The 13,711-nt window shown below is 38.8% G+C and overlaps 1 protein-coding gene across 5 annotated transcripts in view; it reads left to right on the top strand.

The window, feature by feature from the left end:
• The window catches only part of PPFIBP1 (PPFIA binding protein 1), a 153,657-nt gene that overhangs the window by 37,746 nt on the left and 102,200 nt on the right, over nt 1-13,711 (top strand). For 4 of the 5 annotated variants that reach the window (XM_054591304.1, XM_054591302.1, XM_054591303.1 and 1 more), the window contains exon 2: nt 12,348-12,441. The exons of the other annotated variant lie outside the window; for it this stretch is intronic. The gene's annotated coding sequence lies outside the window, so the exon portion shown is untranslated. The remainder of the gene's footprint in view (nt 1-12,347; nt 12,442-13,711) is intronic. 5 annotated transcript variants of the gene reach the window in all.

Here is a 13,711-nt window from a genome sequence, read left to right as displayed (position 1 = left end):
TTTTCCCTCCTGTCTCAGGTCAGTCGTTTCCTCTCTACCACCTTTTATTTATGTTAAAAACATTTAGGATTCCCCCTTTCTTTTCTTTCCTTTCTTCAGTGCTCTTGCCTGTGTTCTTAATATCCCGTCTTTTATTTATTCTTTTATATTGATTACATTAAAAAAGCAGTCTTCATTCATTCCCTTTACTTCTTTATTTCTTCAATCTCTGCAATATGTCTTTTGTTTTCGTGACTCTTCTGAGACTCTTTTATTCTTTGGATCCTATGAGTTATACTAACCTGAATGTTCCTTTCTGAACACTGCTTCTCTATTTTCACTAGTTCAGCTTGTTACACCCTAAATATGTTATTTCTCCAAGTGTTTCTCACTGGTTCTCTCTCTTACTTTTCATTTTGGTTCTGGTGGGCCACTGAGTGTGCTCAGCTGGTACATCAGATTCTACATATTCAAATGGGATTCATTATCCTAACCTCTCTCTCAACCCCAGCTGTTTGAACTGACTTAGATTTTTGTTAATGACACCACTATTTTTTTTTCCAGATGTTTGGGTTCAAAACTTTGAGGCCATCTTTGAGTTCTTTTTTACCTCCTCTATCATTTGAATCACCAGGTCATATTTTTTCCATCCAAACTATAGCTGGTATGTGCAGCTTCCTTTCTCTTTGACTTGACTCTCCCCTCACCCCCTTGCATCCATATTAATTTCTGTAAAACAGAACTCGGACCGTACCACTCACTGGCTCAGAAAACCTCAAATCCTCTCAATGACCAAATCTAGTCCCACCTCCTTACCGTGACTGGTAAGCCCTGGGTAGGGCTTGTAGGATGCCGCCGCCCCTCCCACATTTCGCACTCCATCCAACCAGAACTACGGCAGTTCCCCGAAGACCGCCCACCCCTCAGCCTCCATGCCCTGTGTCCCTTGCGGTTCTTTCTCATTGCGTCTTACAACGCTTCCTTTGCTGTTTTGAAATCCTATACATTGTTCAAACTTTCATCTTACCTATTATCTCTTTTTTAAATATTCCCTAATAACTGCTCTTAACTGTAAGTTATTTTTCCCTAGCATTTCACTTGCATCTCATGTTATATTATGTTAACGTTATGGATCATTAGTATATCTCTCTTGTCTTCTGATGGATTGTAAACTTTTTCCCAGAGACTGTGCCTTATTTTTAATTTTTTACCCTCTACAGCACGTAGCCCAGTAGTACGTAGTGAACACATAGTATTTAAATGAGAACTTTTATTAATAAGGCCACTGAATTCCTTCTAAGCAAATTAGAACCATGAAGTTTCGAGTGCTAAGGGCCGTGATTGGAACACGCTAGGCTCTTAGTCAAGGGAAAAAAAAATTCTCTGTCCCTCACTTGAATGCTTTGTAAACAGCCAAGAAGATTAGTTCCATGAGTGTTCAAGGACAGCTGATTCTGCCTGCTGTTTGCAAAATTTGGAAGATGTATTATCACACAGCAGGGGTAGTTTTGTTCAGAAGTACCATTTTAGACAAATTGGCAGAGCCTTTAGGGTAAAACTCAACTAGTAGTTGCTTAGAGGGGGAAGAAAAGAGGTGGCACCCCAAAGCTGAGCTTTAGTTTTGAGGAGGAGATTTTCACTGGTAGCCAGGAATAACAACAGTTAAAAAGGGATAATAATGGCAATTTTTTTTTTGAAAGCTTACTGTGTGCCAAGCTCCTCTTCTGCATTTTCGCTGAAATCTCACACAATAGGTGTGAAGTGTATCATCTCCATTTTATGGATAAGGACCCTGAAACACAGAGAAGTTAAGGAAGCTCATTGAAAGCCACACAGCGAGAGAGGGGTGGAGCTAGGAGTCAAAGCACACTGCTTGCTCGAGCCTCCACGACCCTCTCTGTGAGGTCAGGAGGCTACCCCAGCGGTCAATCGTTACTGTGATTGAAATAGTACTACTTTATAGGCCCAGGGTTCAACTTCTGTTTTTGCCCCAAAAATAGTTTTATAGAATACTTGAAAGTCATCCCTGTTTCTTTTCCTTATTACTTAATGTCAGCGGAATAGAGAAGCACGATGCTTTTGTTCATTGTTCCATGGAATATTTATATATACATATCTATCTATCCACAAGGGGCAGGAGAACAATTAACCAACCTGAATTTTGAAGGGGAGCTGATACATGTTAAATTATACTTATGAGTATAGTTAGTTTATGGGATACTCTCCAGGACAAACAACCCAGTTTCTTTAAATAATTTGCAAGGAGAAAGAAAAGAGATGTAGGGCAGAACCCGTAGATGAAGAAGTTCCTAATAGACCTATCAGCTGTCCACGGTGGTGGACCCTGATGAGAACAAACAAATGGTTTTTGAAAATATGACTTTTAAAAGACAGTTGCAAATGTGCCCATTGACTGGAAACATGATGGTATTAAAGTAGAAAAACTTCTCCCTAACAATAAGAATTCTTACTAATTTTGGGGGTGTGTGATAATAGTCTTGCAGTTAAATTACCTTTTAGAGAAATATACTGAAACACTCATAGAACATATGATATTAATATATGAGACTTGCTTCAAGGCGCTATGTGGGTGTGGGTGGGCGAGAGTGCACACAGGTGGGACAAGCTGGGCTGTGAGCAGTGATTATTGAGGTAGTGATAGGGGCGTGGTACTCATTGTATTAATCTACTTATGTTTGTATCTTTGAAAATTTCCATAAGGCAAAGTTTTGGAGAAAAAGTGAGCTGGTAAATTAAGCTTATGGTCCTATTTTAAGTCCATGAGGGTGGTTTAGCCTATGTGAGATTTTGTCCTGGTTCAATATTCAGACCAAGTAAATGTGGTGAGGACAGTCACTCAGAGCCAAGTTCAAGGTTATATCTCTTTATTACTATGGACAAATTCCAGGTTAAATACTTGTAAGGCATTGGAAAAATAGTAAAATTTACCTTTAATATAGCTTTTATTTCCTCTTAAAAGAAGGCACTGAACAGTAGTAAGCTCAAAAAGCCAAAGCCCACCCTGACCAGCACAGCTCAGTTGGCTGAGCTTCATCCTGCAAAGCAAAAAGGTTGCTGGTTTCATCCCTTTGGGGGCATGTGCCTGGGTTTCAGGCTCAGTCCCCAAGTCCTATTTGGGGACATGCAAGAGGCCGCTGATTGATGTTCCTCTCTTGCATATTTCTCTCCCTTTTTTCCTCCCCCCCAAAAAAAAATAAAATATTAAAAAAAAAAACTGAAGCCCATCTTTACATCATGAAGGAGGAGGGTTGTTGTTAGTGTTTGAAGGGAAAGAGGAATCATTGGTTACTGCTGGTCAGGCAGTTGAGCAAATGTAGCAAGCGTTAGCACCAGACGTTGTTTGTTTTTATCCCCATGTTTTCTGGGTCATGGGTTTTGTTCTTAATCTCAGGATGCACTTCTATATTTTTTTTAATATTTGACTATTTAAAATCAAGGTTTATGGGTAAAATGTTCTTTTCCTAGTAGTGACTTGATGCACCAGGTAGTTATGGACAGCTTAATTCTAACTGTTGATTATGCTTATTCACTCTGTTCACTCATTCCTGTGTTCACTTATTCCTCTGTTCACCCAGTTTATTTTCTCCAGACATCTCTTTCAGCTCCCTAAATGTGTGAGGATGGGAGGAAGAGTGGTAGCTGAGAGGCCCCCTCTGCTCTAGGAAGCAGGATGTTCTCCAGCCGCTGATGGCATGAAGGGTGGTGGTGATTGGTCACTTAGACATGCTTAATATATATTTCTGGTTACCATTGAGAATAAAGTTTCCCTCATGTTTTTATTTATATATGCATTTTCCCCTCTGAGACTGGGTTTACATTTTTTCCCCCTGAAAGTATAAACACTTAAATAAACTTGTATTTTATATAATATATAGCATTCATTTCTTTTATCCAATACGAGGTTTCTGTTAGCTTCTCTAATAAAAAGGAACCTCTCACATTATTCTGCCCATTTGTTGAAGGTGGAAACCTGAGGCTTAGACGGGGTAAGTACGTTGGCCAACATCATATAGCTACAGAGTTATATATGCACCTGAGATAGTAAAACACAGGTGGATCTGTTCCAAGTTCTGCACTCTTAGTCATCATGCTGCTTTGCTCCCTTTGACAGAAACATTACGTAGTCTTTATTGTAAAATATGAAGTACAGATAAGCAAATAGAAAAATCCCATTTATCTGAAATTTCACCACGCAGAGACAACCACTGTCAGCATGTTGGAGCCGATAGCATATCTTCAGGGAGCAGGAGGCGGAAAAGGTTCTGAAAAAACATGTGTACACCTTGCCCTTCGCTCCCCCACCCCCACCTCTCTCTGAAGATGTGCTTGGTAGCAGACATCTGTGGGCTCAGTGGTGAAGAGGAAGAAAAAAGTATTAAAAACCATAAATGGTTATCTTTCCTGAATTTTTACTTTGTTACAAGTATATTTACAAAAATCAATGACTATATCATGAACGGCCTGTGTGTCACTAACCATTGCTAACGACCCCTGCAACCTTGGTCTGCTTAATACGCAGTGTAGCTACTGTTAGATTCATGTAGATTGTTTCCATATTTTTTCATATAAATAACACTGTTGTGAAAATTATATACAAAAATCTTTGCTCATTTGTCTAATTATTTAGTTTAATAAATATGGAATGCTGAGTCAAAGGCTATTACGTTTTTAGGGCTTTTGATAACCGTTGCTAGTTGCCAGGATACCCTGGAGAGAACCATCTACCAATTTGGCCTCTGTTAAAGTGAGAAAGAGAACAAATAATTTCATGAGGGGGTGAAAAGGAGAAGAAAAGCTAGGGCATTAACCTTGGATGGACAGTTTGGAAGAAAATGGGGTTGCCTTTTACTGGGGTAAAACCTTTCATGATGGAAGTGAGCTGTATTTTGTCCCATGTAATTTTTTTTCTTCTTGTGAGTGGTCAGGGGTCCATGGGTAGCAAAACGTTAAATGTTTCGGCCTATATCCTTTTCCAGAATTGCAGTGATTTTGTCTTGATATTTAGAGAATTTATAGGTCAATGTGTCTTTCTGAATGTGGAAGCTGAAAACCAAATAGATATTTTAAATGCAGTTTTTATAAATGAATATATTCTATTCTAGTTTAAATTAAGTCTATAAAACTTCAGGGTCTTAGGTTGATTGACAGGATTTCTAAAAGGCAGTCACTGAATTAGACCTATCAGCTTTGAATATAAGCTTTGGGCACATCTAAAAGATGGTCTTATATTACATTGTTTTGAATGTCCTGCTATAAACCCATACACATACACACACACACACACACATGCACATACATATGTGTATATATTCAATTCTTTATAATTCAGTAGCTTAATTCTTAGGAAATAAATTGGCGAGCCCACCAATCCATTTCCTTCTAAAACACACATGTTGCAGAGGTCATGGCCCTAACCGGACAATGGAAATACGTCTGTTTCATGAGGGGCAGTTTACGGGGAGGTGTCCTCTCTGTTCCTGCTGGGTCAGCAGAGGCCGAGTTCATAATGGGGCAACCCGCTCCCCACAGCAAGGTGATCTCAGTGAGGTATGTTGGTTCTCGGAGCTCTCCTGGCGTGATGAAGTGTCATATACCAGTGGGTTCGAGTCACTATTTTTATTCAAATATTACACATCTCACAGTAGTTCAGAATGCTCTTTCAGAATGCTTGTAGGATTGAAGTGGTTTGACTTCATATTTTTTGGATGATATTTGTAATAATGTGTTAGTGACAAAGGTGGAAGGACTTGATTCTTTAGGGTTTGTTGGCTATACGGACTGCAGTTTTAGGGGTCCTGCCTACGTTTTTATCCTACATTTTTAACAGTGATAGGACAGATTTAAGAAGATTTATAGAAATTTTCTCTCTGAGGACGTGACTGACTACGTATATATAGTTAGTAATTTCTGATTTCTATTAAATTACCCTTATGCTTCAAGATGTGTGCAATTAATAGTGACATTTATTCTAAAGTTCTTGCCCCAAATTAAATTGAAATCCACTGTTTAAATATATTGTTAGGGAAATTTAACATTATATTCCCCTTTTTTTAATGTTTTAAAACAGTGTTACATAAAATCTTCACTATAGGTCATAATATTTGTCATAAAAAGATAAAGTTTAAAGTATTTGCCACAGAGAGTTGGTGTGCTAGGACAGGGAGCCATGTTTATTTCCTCACCCCCAGCCCCAGAATACCACCCTCACCACATGCAACTGTGATCTGTTTATTTTTATATATAAGTTTATGGCAGACTTCAATAATTTTATTCAATTCAGTCAAAACTTTAAAAGATTACTTTTGAATTCTAAAATTGTTCAGCATCTTTGAATTAGAATCCTTTTGTGGGAAATAAAAAAGAATTATTTGCCAATACTGGCAAAGAAGGCTATGCATGAAAACTTCAGAATTAAAAAAAAAAAGGCAAGCTATTACTAAGCACTACAAATATGACTGTGAAGTAACATGCTAACTTTAAAATATGTGGGCTTTATATGATGTCACATGTCAGGAGACATTGCAAATACTAAAATTTTGGAATCTTGAGGGAAATTTGACTATAATCAATTTGATTGTGGCATGAAAAATAGGTTCACTAAGGACTGTGGAACATCAGAGATGATCACATTCAATTCAGCTAATATGTACAACACAATGCTTGGTAATGTGGGAACACACACACAAAAAACCGTACGCTAACCCCTTTTAAAGCATAAGGGATGAAGTCCAAGCCCTTTGTTCATCCTCAGATTTGCAGATATACTGTACCATGTAATTTATTCAACTCTTTAATGCCTGTTTATTTTTTTGGCTAAGAGCCATCACTTTCTTGCACCTGCTTCACTTCATCTTTCCTTCTATCGCTAGCCCTAGTCATTAGCCTTGTTTCTGACCACTGCACAAAGAAAGAGGTTTTAAGTCAATTCATATGAGTTAATGGACAGGCAGAAAACAAAGCCATGTTGGAATACAGATGTTTATGGCTGGCTGGGCATTGTGTGACTAGCCAAACAGCCCAACCTCCTCATTTAAATTTGCCTCTTAGCTAAACTAGCATTACTTGTCAGAACCCTTGAACCTAAAATTTGACAATGCCAAGGGTCTATCTGAAAGAATCTATTCTTTGATAACAAAGTCTTATTGAGGAGGCCAAACATACTTGCAGAATATTTAAACAGTGAAAATCCGTATGTGATCAAATGCCCAAATCAATGGATGGGTTGAAATACTAAATGCTGCTGGCAATGAGAGAAGGGGAAGACTATGTAGGGACGTAATAGGAAAGGCTTTGTTATTTGAACAAGACATGGAAACTGGCTACAAGTTTGGTTTTCAGCATGGTAGCCATCAGCCTGACAATTTGATTGTAGCTCCTGCAATTCCTGTTTCTGGTCAAAGGGAGCCAGAATTTTGGATCCAGGTCTTTTGGGCTCTGAAGTTTCTAATATAAACTTTTATCCTGTGTGGTTGCTCTACAACTTTGTAAACTTAAGCACACTCTGTTTCCCCCCTTTTAAGGTCCTACCCAGTGATGGCTTGTCTCTGAAGTCTTTTTATGTGTCCTACTCGGAGTCCTGTAGTACTTTGACCCTTGAATGTGCAATCTTTAGTGTCATCTTTTGTGTACCCATTTCCTCGCTGGATTGTGAGAATTCAGTCCTCCCAGGAAATACAAATTGCATCCTACAATCTTTAGCACAGAGATGTGGCCACCTTCCCAGATGTGAGGTTGGTAGTAAAAGGGAAAATAGAGGAATACAGAATATGTATGTTGTCAAGAGGCAGGAGCAGATGTGATGTGCTAAAGAAAAATAGAAACAGGCCAAAAACTAGCCTGATTTAAAAAGATGGTTAAGACCATCTCTAACTAAATGTGAAGTTGGTGATGACGAATCTAGCAGTATATTTTCCTCTTATTTTATTTGGATCCTATGAAACCGTCTTTTAGTACAAAAGAGCACCACAAAAGAGCACTGGGTCTCATTTAGGTGACACATTTCCTCTAAACATCCTGAAGAACCTCAGGAAGTGGGGATGATTCAGCAGGAGGACCTTTTCCTGAACCATGTGACAGTTGCTATCTGGATAGAGCTCTTCTTGCCAAGCCATTAAAAATCTTTCCATTACTTCTGTTGGTGTTTGCTCAGCCTTTTCCCAGATGGAAACTAGGCAAAGGGTAAGACTAGATGGGAACAAATTTGGAAGATTTAAGGTCCCTCTGGTAAGCCTGTATCTGAAAGGCTTTTTGAAGAGCTGAACTGCCCAGAGAGGCATTGCTCACCAAGGGGAAGACAGACATTGGTCAGTTAGTTTGATTTTTTAATTACTTGTGGTAAAAAATAAAGAGTATTGTGGGCTTTTATATTCCCAATACCCCAAGATTAGCACTAATCTTAGAAATCAGAAGGGTCTTAAAACTCTATGGAAGTCCATTTATAGTCTTATTTTAGGTATCTTTTGTTTAAAAAAAAAAAGATTCTATTTTCTTTATTTAGAGAGAGGGAAGGGAGCAAGAAAGAGAGGGGAGAAACATTGATCAGTTGCCCCTCGCACACGTCCTGACTGGGGATTGAACCTGCAACCCAGGCATGTGCCCTGACTGGGAATCAAAGTGTCGACCCTTCACTTTACAGGATGACACCCAACCAAGTGAGCCACACGGGTCAGGGCTTGTTTTAGATATCTTATTTTAATCCTTTCAGAGGTGTACATTATTGTCTTTAACATTTCTAACCAGCATACCTTTTAAGATTTCATTTTATTATCTGCAAACTGTATAAAATTAAGATTATCATCAGTCTAGCACAGAGAGGAATAATACCCACTCTGGACTAAGGTTGTGATCCTGATTTTTTTCGCTTAATGGTGATATGGCCGCGGGCAAGCTATTTAACCCCTCTGCCTCAGTTTCCTCATCTATAAGCTAGGATAATCATTTCCTCCCCTCACAGGGTTTTAGCCAGAATTAAATGAATGACTTCATTGTTAATTTCCTTAAAGTAAAATCCTTAGATTAGTGCCTGGTACGTAAGTTCCCAGTAAATATTATCTACTATTTTATTGTAAATGAGAAAATTAAAGTAGCCAAAGATTAAATGACTTAGGTAGTTATCTAGCAAGATGACAAAGCCAGGATTAGTGTTTCTTATTTCGAGATTTAGTTCACTAACATGGCCGTTTCCTAGACCAGAGGTCAACAAACGTTTTCTTAAAGGGTCAGATCAAATAATAAATATTTTATACTTTTGTAGTCTTACCATCCCTGTTGCAACTGTTGAACTCTGTGTCATTACAAAAGCAGCTATAGACAAGTAAGTGAACAGGCATGGCTGTGTTCATAAAACTTTATTTACAAAAACCGTGGCAGGCCATCTGTGCTCCTGTGTTCAAACCGCTGCTTTAGATGCTTATGTCATACCTGAATAGAAATTTTGGATTTTGGTTTAGTTTAAAATATGAAATATGGCATTATTATTGTGAACAGTATAACTTCACTTCCTAATGATTATGTCTAATGTATTACTCTCAATGGTGATGGGCATGCTTTAGAATCTCAAAGGGATTTAGAAAATAAGCAGTAGTAGTAAGTGTGTTATCCATTGCAAGGGGATATGCAGAAGTCCTCTATTTAATGGTTTGGAGGATTTTCTTGGAATTTGTAATCTGAGGTTTGGGCAGGATGTTAAGGGTTTGTTTTTATTAAATGAACACAAATACAGACTGATTTTGGTTTTTGTTTTTTAAAATTGTAAGAAAAGATTGTGAGTCAGATAAAAGGCTCTTCGTAATTATCTTTGTCCTTACACTATGGGTTTTTCTGCTAAGAATGTTGTTTGCATGGGTTTGGATTCTTTTTATGGCTTATTTTTCGGTTTAATAATGCGTTCTTGTTTTTATGTTAAACTTGTCAGTGAGCCTTTTTGCGAGTGGCTGGCTGTGTTGGTTGGTTCATATTTACAGCTTGCGTCTGTCTCTGAGGAAATGACTGAAGTCTCTTGCATTTGATCAAAACTGTGTAACAAAGGACATCTTTGACTTACTTAAACAAGGCTCATGATGGAAACTCAAAAAATCTAGTGGCTTATGTTTATAAACGTTTTTCTGTATTCAGTCCTGGTTGGGTCAAATAATCGGAGCTTTGTGCTGAAGGAGGGATGAATATACCGGTGCCTCTTAGTGAAATGAATTCCTCTGGAGCAAATTCAGGCAATACTTCCTTGGAATACTGTTTTAAAAAATTTTTTTAATTTTTCATGGTGTTCTGAATTGGGTCTTACAGAACATAGGTTTGTGTTTATTCTTCTCTTTAAACGGTGCCACTGACTTTCTAGTCCCTCATTCCTAAGAGGCCTGGATGTATGTGAAGTATCTAGACCTTGCACATGTCACTGCTTGCAAGAGGGCTCATGGGGATTGGGGCGGGGTCTGGGGAAGTGACTGACTCACAGAAACCCGCTGGGCCTTGCCCCCTGCTGGAGCCCCTCGTTCCTCACTTCGGGAATATCCACAGGCTCTCCCCACCCTCTCCTCAGCCCCTCACTGTTGGTTCAGTACTGACGGAAGCATAGGTGTCCTGCCTACTGCTGCTTGTCCCAAGACCAGAGACAAAGGCATTGCGTAGGAAGAAAGAGAAGGCCTGGCTCCTGCCTGCATGGACCCAGGCTGACCTGCGTTCTGGGACCCAACCTAGAACTCACATTTTCCCGTAAAGGCTCTGTTAGGAATAGTGGTAGGATTTCCGTGGGATTGCTATTCTAGACCAGCTATATTATGAACTCATTGGGAGTTTTCTGCACTCTTTAATCACCATTTAGTTTCAATCCTTGCATAAGCAGCACAAGTAACCTCTTCTCTAAGCAAGTTTTGGATCGAATTATAAAAGAGAGATAAAGGTTAAGTTGCTCTTCCCACTACAGTGCACCCACTCACTCCTGCCTCCTTTCTCAGAAGCACCTATGGGAGAGGTTCCCAGACACTCACCTTGAAAACTGATGATTAATAAAACTTTACTTTTGGAGCACAAACTAATCTTAAAATCAGGCTTCCCTATGTATGCATCATAAATTGCTTAAAATTTACCTAGACTGGTGTTTATACAGGGGTGGGCAAGAGTAAGTTTACAGCTGCAAGTACACAAAACAGAGTTTATTCTTGTATTATTTATGACTATTGCATTGTTTGTATTGCAACTGGAAACCTACTTTTGCCCACCCCTCTATGTAGATCATATATGAAGCCAGCTTTAGGGGAGGCCGAATGGACAGATGTGAACCTGAGTTGAGAAATTCCTTCAAGACAATCTGTATTCTCCATTTGTGCCTGAAATTCCACTGTCAGTAATTCATTTTATTTTGGTGGTAAGCACCTGCTTTCTGGAGGGTGTTTTTTTTTTTTTTTTTAACATGAAAATGTCCTTAGGAAGGATATCCATCAAGTTGTTGGAACTTTGGAGCCGATCCTGTTTTTTCCCTACTTAATTAAACATCTGGAATCACTGAGTCAAAGGTGCAGCTAGAAGAAGGAAGCTGCTACACTCCTACTTCATTATTTTGTCTGGGATGGCCTGACTATGTATACATTTGAAAAGCACATGTGAGGTAGTATTTCTAGTATTTAACTTGGAGATACTTTGCTTTCTCATTTAGATGGAGGTAGTTCTGAAGTACTCAAAGAGTGAGCACCTCAAAAGGAACTTACACTTTCTAAATATTCCTTTACTACCAAAATTTATTTTATTACTATGATGGTGGGATTCCACATGTCCATGTATATACTGTTGGGACTTTTTTCCTAAGTATAGATATTTAAAAGAGATAGGGAGTCAATCAAAAACCAAGTCTAAAAAGCAGTGTATTATATTTCTACATATTGCTCCTGTTGGACAAGAAAATAATAAATTTCTTCGTTTTTAAAATCTGAACTAAATATTGTAAAATTGTGGCTAATTTATTCAACAAACAGTCATAGAGTAACAAACATGTATCAAGTACTTTGGGCTATAAAAATTAATGATGGTTATTTCAGCAGAAACTGAGGCTTCAAGGAACATTGAGGCTGCCCTGTAACCCAGGTCGTAAGGGAGAGTAGCGTAGTGAGGGAGAGCAGAGGGAGGGAGTGCTGGATGGGGAGGAGGGAAGGACAGAAGGCTAAATGGGAGGAAGTTAAATCAGCTAAATGTATTGGGCCTTAACACATTTTAAAAGTTTAATCACATATGTTATCTAGTTTGATGGTCTTGGTGTTTGCAGCAGCTTACCAGCTACAGATTTTATTTTATTTGTTTTTTGGTGTGCTATGATTTGAAATTAGTTTTAATTTATCTTTTTTATATTTGTTTCTTTTCAGTATTCAAGAACTTTATGGATCAGTTTGCTAATAAGTGCACGTAAGATTTGAAGAGCTGAAGAAAAAAATCAGTATTAAACCTGTCTTTTTTAATGTAAGTGAACTCACTCTTCACCATTTTTCATTTCTGACATCTTTAAAGCCTGCAGTTGCCTTTCTGTATACTTGGAATGTAATATTTTCCCAGTAGTAAAGTCAGTGTACTTATTATGTAGGTGAGAATTTATGACCCACCCCAATCTTTAAAATTTTAATTCCAAGACTAATATGACTGACATAGATGGCTGTAGAATGTAGGCATGTTGCGGCAGTCAAGGAGCAAATCATGTTTTGACACTGAGAAGGAAAACACAGACCTGGTAGCATGTAAAAAGCACCGCCCTCCCTTCAAATCTTCTATTGCTCTTTACTGAGACCATTTCAGTGCCCCATCTAACCCAGTGAAAGTCATTGGTCCTCCCATAATGACTCTATAGAAAAAGGAGGTGTTTTCATACAAGCTTATTTACGCCCTTTTTCCCAGTTTCTCTTGCTTAGTAATAATAATACTTAATTACGTATTGAGCCTGTACTGAGTGACAAACACTTGACTAATTAAATTCAGTTTTCATTCAATGACTGTTTTTTGAGTACTTGCCAAGTTGCCAGGTAGTGCCTTGACACCACAACCTTATATTATCCTCCTGCCAACCTTGCAGAGCAGGAGTTAATATTTTAGGTGATTTAGATGAAGATGCTGAGATTCACAGAGAGGTAAGAAGCGTGCTGATTGATGGTCACACAGCTCGTAAGTGGCAGGACTAGGGTGTGAGCACAGCGCCGTCTGACTTTCTGATGTGCTATATCCTAAATAGTGTTTGAAGCTTTTTCTGGTGCATCTCTCGGTAGGAGACTGGAAACTTCTGAGCTGTGCTCTTAATACGAATGTGATCCTCATCCTTCTAAACCTTAGCCATGGTCAGAACAAGGAACGAAATTAGCAAAACATCCTCCCGTGTCTGACGCGTAGCTTTGGTACCTGGAGGGGGAGTTAAGAGGACCAGTGTTCAGTCTCAGCTTTTCTTGGATTTCCTGTGTCCTTGAGATGTTTAACCTCCATGGGAAACAGCTACATGCTCTCCTGTCAACCAGGGAGGGCACACCAGATATTCTCCAGGATCTCTTTCAGTGAAGCTTTTTATGGAAGTAACTGGTACGCGGAGGAAAGAGTACAGATCATAAGAGGAAGACTTGATGGAATAATTGTGACAAAGTAAACAGACACACCTGTGTAATAGCACCCAGACTGGCAGAAAATCACCAGCACCCCAGAACCCCCCTCTCCTAATTCTCCCAGGAGTAGCCTATTTCCTAATTTCTAATGC

This window comes from Pteronotus mesoamericanus, unplaced genomic scaffold (assembly GCF_021234165.1).
Source record: "Pteronotus mesoamericanus isolate MK-2021 breed Mesoamerican mustached bat unplaced genomic scaffold, CSHL_Meso_final scaffold_21, whole genome shotgun sequence".
In the NCBI taxonomy this organism is placed as follows: domain Eukaryota; kingdom Metazoa; phylum Chordata; class Mammalia; order Chiroptera; family Mormoopidae; genus Pteronotus; species Pteronotus mesoamericanus.
This window is presented reverse-complemented; position numbering and strand designations above follow the sequence as displayed.